Consider the following 10,516-nt stretch of genomic DNA (forward strand, 5'->3'; position numbering starts at 1 on the left):
GCCCTTCATCACTTTAGTAATGCTTTGACAGAGTTTAACAATGCTGAGTCCTTCTTGACCCCTGTCCAGGCCTCTAGGGAGTCTCTCACCTCCCAAGTTTCTGGTACTTTCTGGAGTGTCCCCAACCCCTCAAGGCTGCATATTTCTATTTATTCTATTTATTTTTGGGTCACAGGTCACAGGTCTAGAGTGAATATGTGTTATCACCATTATACTACAGGACTGCAAAGCTACAGCCTGAGGGCCAGATCTGGTGGATCACACATTTGTGTCAATAAAGGTTTATTGACACCCAGCCATACTCATTCAGTCAATACTGTTTATAGCCATTTAAAGAGCTGTAATAGGATCTGATGTAATGGCTCTGTAAGGCCCTGACCCAAGCATGAGGACTGAAGTTTGATCCCCAACACCCATATGAAAAGCATATGCTGCTAATCCCAGCACTGAGGGGGCAGAGACAGGGGGATCTGTGGGTTCACTGGCCACACAGCATAATCTACTCAGCCAGTTCCAGGTGAGCGAGAGTCTGTGTCTTAAAACAAGGGGGCAGGCAGCAAGGTGGCTGAGTGGGTGAAGGTGTTTGTTGTGCAAACTTGGAGTCCTGCATTTGATCCCTGAAAGCTATGTAAACTTGAAAGGAAAAACAAATTCCACAAAGTGTCCTCTGACTTCCACATGCACTTCTTGGACATGCCCTGCCTCCCACCCCCACCCCTGCCTGGACACACATGCATCATGGACAGACACAAAATTATTTTATTTTATTTTATTTTTTAAATTTAAAAGCAGACAGTGCCTGGAGAACAATACCTTATGTATGCAGAAATAGTTTGGACGCCTTTTCTCTAGAATGTTCTTAGCAGCTCTGTGGTAGTAATCCCCAATAAAATCCTCATCCCCCGTGAATGGGTGAAGGACGAAGGGATTTGCACAGCACCACCTAGCAGGTGTGGGTGAGAAGGAGGGCTTCTCTTTGCCCTGCTCAGTAACTGGAGGCAAGATTCCAAGAGAGGGTTCAGCCACCTGGGCTCAGCGGGTAAGATCACAGCCTCAGCCCGCTATGGTAGGGATGGACAGGAGGAGGCCTGTCTACACTTCTAGATGCCTCTGAGGTCAAGACTTGCTTGTTACTGCAGCACAGCCCACTTTATTCTGACTGCTGCAGCCATGCCACACTTCACCAGTCATTCTCCCCTGTTCCTGTCTTCTTGTCTTCACCTTTTCCCTCCTTTCCTCCTCCTCCTCTAAGCTACACCCCCGTCTTACCATGCACACAGGACTACCTAGCATGGCCTCAAGTTTAACTGGGGGGTTGGTTGCAAAACTGCCTAGAGCTTTGCTTCTGGAGTGATCCATGGACCAGATGCAGCCTCCTGGATACAGGTTAAATAATTTAGAACTCCAGCCTGGCCATGGTGGTGCAAGCCTGTCATCCCAGTACCTGTGGGGCTGAGACAGGAGGATCTCTAGCTTGAGACTAGCCTGGGAAACTTAGCAAGACCTTGTCTGAAGTTAAAGGAGGTAGAATACTTAAGGACTGGGTCCAAGGCCCAGAGACATTTGATGTTGTCACACTTTTGAGCTTTTTGGTTTTTTTGTTTTCGTTTTTGTTTTTGTTTTTGTTTTTGAGACAAAGTTTCTGTGTGTAGCCCTGGTTGGCCTGAAATTAGCTCTGTAGAGCAGACTGGCCTTGAACTTGGAGATGTGTATGACTCTGCCAACTGAGTGCTAGGATTAAAGGCATGTACCTCCATTGCCCAACTACATTTTGAGTTTTGAAGGACTGTGGAATTCCTATTGCTCTGTATCACTTGGAATTGGCAGTGATTTTTTTTAAGCCATTCTGTTTAATGTATGACAAACGATAGTCGTGGGTATTTGAGGTCATCCCTGACTATTGGGTTTTCCTATTGTACTCTTATTATTGCTATTTTGGTTTGCTGTTTGCCTCCACATCCCCAATCCTTGGATTTAATCGTATGTGCCACCATCCCAAGGCTGTTATTATTTTGAGACAGGGTCTCATGTAGTCCAGGCTGACCTCAAGCTCACTATGTGGCCAAGGATGGCCTCCAGATTCTCCTGCCTCTACCATACCTGGTTTGTTCTATGTTGAAGACTAAAGCCGGGGCTTCCTGCATGCTAGGCAGTCAGTCAGTCACTCTACTAACTGAGGCACTGTGAAATCAAAAGAGGAGCCACATAGTTATACAATGTTATACATTGTTATACAGTGTTATACATTGTTAAGTCGCCACACCTTCCAAGAACAATTTGTTTCCTAAACCTAATGTATCCTGTAAACCATAGTTTTCAACCTTCACTGAACTTGTGACCCAAAGTCGAATGACCGCCCCTCTGCCTTGCTAAACTCCTGTATCCATGATATAAGATCTCCCTTTTGCCTTATAGAAATGTGTCTGTCCAGATTCCTTGACGACGCTCCCTCCACATGATGTATTCTTACATTTAGCTGGCCCACAGGCAGCCTTCAGCGCTGAGTTTCCCCCCAACCCCCACTCTTTTGTGCAGGTACCAACAACCAATCATCTGGACAGCTGTTTTCTATCAAGCCTAATCCTACCTGATAAAAGGGACCCCAAAAGCTATCAAGGGGCTGACCTCTGAAATCCCCACTTAGGGTGAGGCCCCATCTGGCCAGTACCTGTGCACCTCTGAATAAAGCTTGCTTAATCACACAGTCATGGAAATGGGTTTTTACCTCCCACCCCGTCTGGTCTAACACCACTTGCCAGCCTTGTTTGGTTCAAGTTTTTTGAGATGGGATCTAGCTCTATAGCCCAAGAGGGCCTTGAACTTGAAGCAATCCTCCTGCCCCAGGCTTGAATCACCTGGTAAAGAAATCATAGGATTTCTTTACCTGTTAGTAAATGCAATACCATCTCCTGAAAGTACTCACTTGGGATATGTGAGTGTTACTTCTCAAGGCCAAAGGATGGAACTCGAAAGCAAAACTAGAAGTTCTCACTGGACTGTATAGTGCCTTATCTGCCTGTTATCTTGGGGGAGGGGGTCAAAGGCCACTTAGCAGCTCAGGAGACCAGGCGGGGAAGGAAGTGGGGAGGGCAACACAGGTTAACCTAAGTACTTGGGATTTCTCAGGAATGTTCCAGCATTCAGGGGAGGAGTCTGAGGACAAGTTTAACAGCCTGCAGGACAGATGATGCAGCTGGCAACCCCACCCTCTGTTAACCTGCAGAGTGCATGTGTGTGTGGAAGGGGGGCTCAGACCACAGGGATGCTACTTAGCTCAGGCCCAGGCCCCCAGCTGCTGGGTTCAAGACAGGGGCTACCCTAATTGATTGATTCCAAATATGTTTACTGCTTTCTGTGTGCCTCAGTGTGCTCATCTGTGAGTTGGGGACATTGTCATGACTCACCTTGGAAGGCAGAGAGGGAGGACCAGAAAACTAGAGAGAGAGTGCACAGACAGACACAGACGTAGACATGCATACACATACAGAAAGGGAGGGACTGAGAGAAAGGAGAGAGAGAGAGAGAGAGAGAGAGAGAGAGAGAGAGAGAGAGAGAGAGAGAGCCAGCCCAAAGAGGCAGAGAAGACAAGAGACAAAGACAAAGATCCAGAGAATTTGGGCCAAGAGCCCCAATTGGATGCCCCTATTTAAGAGACAAGCAGAAACAACCTCTGTGCTTCCCCCCAACACCTTCCATTCTCAAGCTTGGCGTTGTCCATGGATACTGTCTCAAACCCTAGACAAATGACTGAGGTGCATACGTAACATCATCAAAGCCGACCTGTACCAAGGTTCTCCCAGCATCCCGCAGTCCCTACCTGTTACAGCAGTGGTTCTTAATCTTCCAAATGCTGTGACCCTTCAATGCAATTCCTTATGTTGCGGTGACACCCAACTATAAAATTACCTTCGCTGCTACTTCATAACTATAATTTTGCTACTGCTATGAATCATAATGTAAATACCTTGATATGCAGGATATCTGAAATGTGACCCCCTGTGATATGTGATTTGACTCCCAAAGAGGTTGCGACCCCATAGGTTGAGAACCAATGTGTTACAGGGTCCCACCCCACCCCTAAACTTCCCCAACTCAGGGACTGGATTGGCCTTCCTATATAGTCCAGCCATTTTGGTTACATGGTCTTTTTGTCTACCCTTTAGCCTCCTGGCCTCTTGGCTAGTATCTTGGCCCAAGACCTCCCCTCTTGATTGGCAGCTAGTGCTCTCCCCTCTCTTCCCCTCCCCTCACATGGCCCAGCTCAGGGTCTTGTTCACTCTGGTCTCTGCCTCTGGCTATGCTCTCCATTTAAGTACAATAAACCTTCTCCTCGGGCAGCCATACACAGTAGTCCTGGCATTCCTTTTTCTTTCAGACACACCCACGCCACCTTAAGCACAAATGCTTTCTGAGTGGTGACTGCCCCAGACCATGCCTTTATACGCATTATTTAATCCTCTTAGAAACCTTTGGCCACACAGCCCAGCCCAGGAAAGGCATGTGCCACTGTGACTCCAGGGCTGGGGTGATGTCCCACGGTAGGAATGGGTGACTGGGGCATGGCCTTCAGTCCCTATCTGAAGTAAGGGTGAAGTGTCTAAGGGCAGGTCAAGGCCTCACCTCCACCTTGGATCACTCCCAGGCCCCTGTGCTCCAGCCAGTAAACTGTTGTGATTTCAAGGCCTCTGTACTGTGAAGCAGCACACACACACACATACACCCAGAAATGAGAGGCGCACCCGAAGCTGCAGAGCTGGCCTAGATAGGATACATGGCTGCAGACACACAGACGGTAAGTCTTCAGCCTTCAGAAGAGTGGCCAGGCGTGGGGTCCCACACCTATTGTCCCAGTATATGGGAGGTTGAGGCAGGAAGATTGTCACAGTCTGATGCCAGCCTGGGTCGTACAGGGAGTTCCAGGTTGGTTTGAGCTACAGTATGAGACTCTGTCTCAGACTACCAACAAAACAGAGAACTCATGAGGCCCACCTCTAGCTGAGGTCTTCTGCACAGGCAATGGTTGCTGGCAGGGGAGAGACATTTCCTCAGGGTGCCTGGGAGCCTGTAATTAACCCCTCACCCATGCTTCTAGAAGAATTGGACTCTCTAGGTTTCCAAGAAATAACAAGGACATGAGAGTAGAAGGTGGCCTCTCTGGAAAGAAAGAGGATCTGTGGAGTTTGAGGAGGACAAGAGGGGGATGAGGGTTATCATGGTCACAGTACACTGCATACATGTGCAGAGAGATGTCGTCATGAGACCCAGGGTTACATATGACTAATGTGTGCTAAAAACTCTTGTCAAGGGGCTGGAGAGATGGCTCCGTGGTTAAGAGCACTGGTACTTTTACAGAAGTTCCTGAGTTCAATTCCCAGCCACCACATGGTGGCTCACAACCATCTGTAATAGGATCTGACGCACTCTTCTGGTGCGTCTGAAGACAGTGACAGACTACTCACGTACTTAAAAAAACTTTTGTCGAGTAAAAAAAAAAATGAGGATGGGCAAGATACGGTGGTGTATCCCTTTAATACCAATATTTGGGTGGTGGCAGAGGCAGGCAGATCTTTGTAAGCTCAAGGCCAGCCTGGTCCACATAATGAGCTCCATCCAGGCCAGTCAGGGATTCATAGTGAAATGCTGATTCATAAAAAAGGAAGAAAGAGAGAAAAGAAAAAGAAGAAATGACATGATGGCTATGTAAACCCAACAGCATGAGTTCTGTCCTTGGCAATCCCATGATGGAGGGAGACTGACTCCTACAAGTTGTCCTCTGACCTCCACAGACATATTGTGGCACACACATGAAAGAGAGAGGGAAAAGAAGGAGGGAGGGAGGGAAGGAAGAAGAGAGGCTGGGGAATGGTGCTGTAGGCTGCATGCAGCACAAATGTGGTAAAATCAGTTCAGGTCCCTACAACCCTAATATAAATCAGATGCAATGGGGGCGCTCACAACTGTAATCTCAGGGTGGCTCTCCTGGGAGAAGTGGGGTGGAGACAGGAACTACCAGACAGGAACTACCTGAAGCTTTCAAGCCGGCCAGCCTGGCATAAGCAGAAGCGAGCAAGAGACAAGGAAGGCCATGATCAATACCCAGGGTCCTTCTCTGAGCTACACTCACAGACTGTGGTACAAGGCATACATAGTTCAGCTGTAGTTATCTTGGCCAGACCTAGAATCCCACAGCGAGGGGCTGGGGATTGGCTCCATGGGAGACAAGTAAACAAACAAATCCTGTTCCTTGCATCTTTGCATCTCTCCTGTTTATGTTTCAGTTCCAGAGTGTGTACTAGCTTTTACAAACCTCGCAGATTCTTGGCCACAGAACACTGAGTCATAGAATACCTTGTGGGCTGCCGGAATGAAAGCAGGCTTTTCCACACTCGCTCCACACAGCAGCCTTTCCCGCTCATCCCTTTTGAGGCGGAATGGATGAAGTCAGTCTCCTTGGGACCCAGCTAGAGACAGAGGCAGGTGCAGGGTCAGGGCAACATGACACCAAAGGCATTTGGTGGTGGTGTGAGGCAGGCAGGAAGGAATGTGGGACGGTTAGAGGAACTTGGCCTGCAGCCCAGCAAGGAGAGAGGGTTTCAGCAGACGGCCTGGTGCCAGGGAACTGTATTCCGCCATCGCTCGGGTCTACCTCATGTAGGTGCCAAACACTGGTCTTTAGGGAGCACGGGAAGCCTTTGAGTGGACGGGTGCTATCGATATGGGCGTGGCCATATTAAGGACCCCAGAGCATCACACCAGGAAGGAATGACAGAGCCTTCCCCAGACCTGAGATGAGGCTCAGAGAGAAACCGCAAATCCTTCCTCTGGGATTGGGTGCCAGTGTTGATAGCGTCTGCAGAAAGTGTCTACCACAGCTTTCTTTCCTTGGGTATTTACAGCCTGCAGACTGTGCCCTGCAGAGATCACTCCTACAGAGACGCCCCAAACCTGACTCCTGGCCCAGCTGTACGCAACAACCCCGCCCCCTGTTCAACTCTATATAATAAACAGGGTGTGCTTCTGGGACGTTCAAGGTCATCTTTGGCTACAAAGACAGTTCTAGGTTAGCCTCGGCTACAAGCCCATGTCTTAACAATAGCAACAACAACAAAAGGCAAAAAGAGAAGACAGGTGAAACGAGGAAGCTCTCTCTGAGTTTCAGGCCAATCTGGGCTACAGAAAAAGACCGTGTTAACAGAAAAGGGAGGAAGGGAAGGGAAGGAACTGTCTGCGGGAGGGTCATAGGGTGACTCAGCAAAGCAACCGTGATGTGTGCGTGCAGATATCATAATGCAACCCATTTTTTTTTCCTCTGGGAACTGAAAAATAAAACAAAAGCCAGGGAGAAGCGGCATATGCTTTTAATCCCAGCACTCAGGAGGCAGGGGCAGGTGGATCTCTGAGTTCGAGGCCAGCCTGGTCTACAAAGTGAGTTCCAGACCAGCCAAAGCTACACAGAGAAACCCTGTCTCAAAAGAAAAAAAAAAAAAAATTAATGAAACAACCTCCCAAAACAACTGTGCGCATCAACTGTGGGCATGTCTTTCACAGGCACCCATGAGTCATGGTTCTCCCTCAGGGACACAGGGACAGTTAGTTACACAGGTGACTCCTGTCTCACCTGCAGGAAGCAGCCTGCATTTCTGTCCTTGGCAGGATCCCCCCGATGAAATTGCCTGGCATGCCCAGCCAGGGAGGCAGAGATCCTTGTGCTCACAGATAAGGACCAGAGAAGCCAGGAATGAGAAACACAGGGCTGTCCCTTCAGAGAGAGGGATCTATAACCGTTTTCCACCCAGAAGGCTGGGAATGGACATAGTTAGCAGCCTGGTGACCTTTGCACTATCCGAGTGGCTAAGACCACACTGGAGCCTCCACCAGACCCTTGTTTTTTTCTGTTAATCTATAGAACATCTTTATGGAAGGTGTCGCGTGTACTTTACTGATGCCTGTGCCTGCCCTGGACTACTCGATCCCTCACCCTACCTGCCCTTGGGGATTGGAGGATGAGGTGGTTGAGAGTCAACGACACAGACTTTGGGGGCCAGCCCACCTGAACACTGCTGCAAGCTCCTTTAATACCCTCCACCCAGGACCCATTGGTCCCAAGAAAGCATCTCTTCTAAACAGCAGTTCCTGATTGGCTGGCATTGTCTATGTCAGCAATCCTTGGTCTCTCGGGCAGTCCTCAATTAGGTCCTCCCGCAGGAGATGCTTTTGCGGCTGCGCGGCCCCCAGCATGTATATAAAGGTTGCCCTGCCATTCCTATTACAAAAGAGTTTTGATGTAGTCATGCCCTAAGCTTTATTGTGCACACGTGATGGAGTTATTTATCAACAGGAAATGCTTCACTAAATTTCACTGTGTTTAAATATGCTTATAAGAAACGACTTGAGGTGAGAGTCCTGAAATTTGACCCAACACCAGCTACTGAGTTATGCTGAACAGAACTGCCTTCCTGCCTCTCATGGACCATTACTCTGAGGGGTGTGGTGGTCACAAAGACCCCCACAACCAAGAAATCTCCAAGGTGGTGGGGACACTGTCACCACATGGCATCTAGGGACATCATTAAAAATGACCTGAGAGCTGGGAAGATGGCTCAGTGGGTAAAGGAGTGTACCACCAAGCCTGACATGAGTTCAATTCCTGTAGCCCCCAAGGAATGAACCAGCTCCTGTACCTTGTCCTCTGACCTGAACATATGCTGTGTGGCACCACGCATGCCCCCCACTCCATCCACACATACACAAAATAAACACATTTTTTAAAAGATTTATTTATTATGATATCTAAGTAAGTGGCTGTCTTCAGACACTCCAGAAGAGGGCATCAGATCTCATTCCTGATGGTTGTGAGCCACCATATGGTTGCTGGGATTTGAACTCAGGACCTTTGGAAGAGCAGTCAGTGCTCTTAACTGCTGAGCCATCTCTCCGGCCCAATAAACACATTTTTTTTAAAAAAGATTTATTTATTTATTATATATATGTACACTGTAGCTGTCTTCATACACTCCAGAAGAGGGAGTCAGATCTCCTTATGAGATGGTTGTGAGCCACCATGTGGTTGCTGGGATTTGAACTCAGGACCATTGGAAGAGCAGTCAGTGCTCTTAACCACTAAGCCATCTTGCCAGTCCCAAACACATTTTTTAAATGAAAAAAAAAGGGGGGGGTTGTAGTTTGTTGTTGTGTTTGTTGTGTTTTAGTTTTAGTTTTTCTTTGTTTCTTTGTTTGTTTAGAGCCTCACACAGAAACAGGGTTTCTCTGTGTGGCCTTGGATGTTCTGGAACTATGTAGACCAGGGTGGTCTGGAACTCAGAGATCTGCCTGCCTCTGCCTCTCAAGTTCTGGCACTAAAGGCATGTGCCACCACTGCCCAGTGGAGGGGGGGGGTTAAATGTTGTTGCTTGCTGGAGAAATAGGTCAGCATTTAGGAGAGCTGCAGGGAGCACATGAGGGTCAGAGCTCAGCTTTCACTACTGTTTAACAGGCCAAGTAGCCTGAATCCCAGTGCCATAGCTGGAGGAGAAATAGTGATCCCTGGAATTTGTTAGCTTTCAGCCCAGTGGGAAAATGTGAGGTTCAGGTTCAGGGAGAGATCCTGCCTTAAAGAACAGACAGAGTGTCAGATGACGTCCAGCTTTCTCATGCCTTGGTACACACACATAGGCATAAGGACTCCATGCAGATACACACAGGAGTCCATACATTCACAAACACTAACATGAATAAATAAATACATATTTCTTTTGTAAAGTTAAATCCACTGATTGGGAGGGAGGGAGGCAACTGGAGAGAGATGGCTCAGTGATAAAAAAAAGCACACACTACAAAAATCCTGGTTTCAATTTCCAGCACCCATGTTGGGCAGTACATAGACCATCCATAACTACAATATCAAGGGATCCCACATCTTCTGGTCTCCATGGGCACCTGCAGACAGCTGTCGGGCGCACATATACATACATATATGTGGCTAAATTTCCTTTCCAGAAGTAGATGTAAGCAAGGTCTACCTTTCTTCCTAAGGCTGCGATGATAAATGGAGGCATAGCTCCACTGAGGTCACTCTGGCTAAACCTCGGTTTTCCTTACAAAGCATAGGTGAAAGGTTATCTTTAGAAATGTGGGTGCTCCTCCACCTATCCAGTGAGGATGAGATCTGTCCCATAGCTCCATAAATGAAACTTCCCCAAATTCTCACCTATTTATATCCTCTAGCCCCTCCCTGGGGACACATGCAACGAAGGCGGCACTGTATACGAGCAGTGGCAAGACGCAGCTGGGCGCTCAGGTGAGGGGCTCCTGACCTTCCTCGCCCTCCATGATGAGTCAGCAAGCTGGGCTGTCTGAATCCTTTCGCAAGGGGCCCCCGCAGCTGAACTCTCCAAGTGTCAGCTGTTTGTCCGAAAGGACAGTCACACACAAAACTATAAATAAAGTTTGTTTTAAAAAAAAAAAATTGTAGCCGGGCGTTGTGGCGCACGCCTTTAATCCCAGCACTTGGGAGGCA

The sequence above is a fragment of the Mastomys coucha genome, unplaced genomic scaffold, assembly GCF_008632895.1.
Source record: "Mastomys coucha isolate ucsf_1 unplaced genomic scaffold, UCSF_Mcou_1 pScaffold21, whole genome shotgun sequence".
In the NCBI taxonomy this organism is placed as follows: Eukaryota; Metazoa; Chordata; class Mammalia; order Rodentia; family Muridae; genus Mastomys; species Mastomys coucha.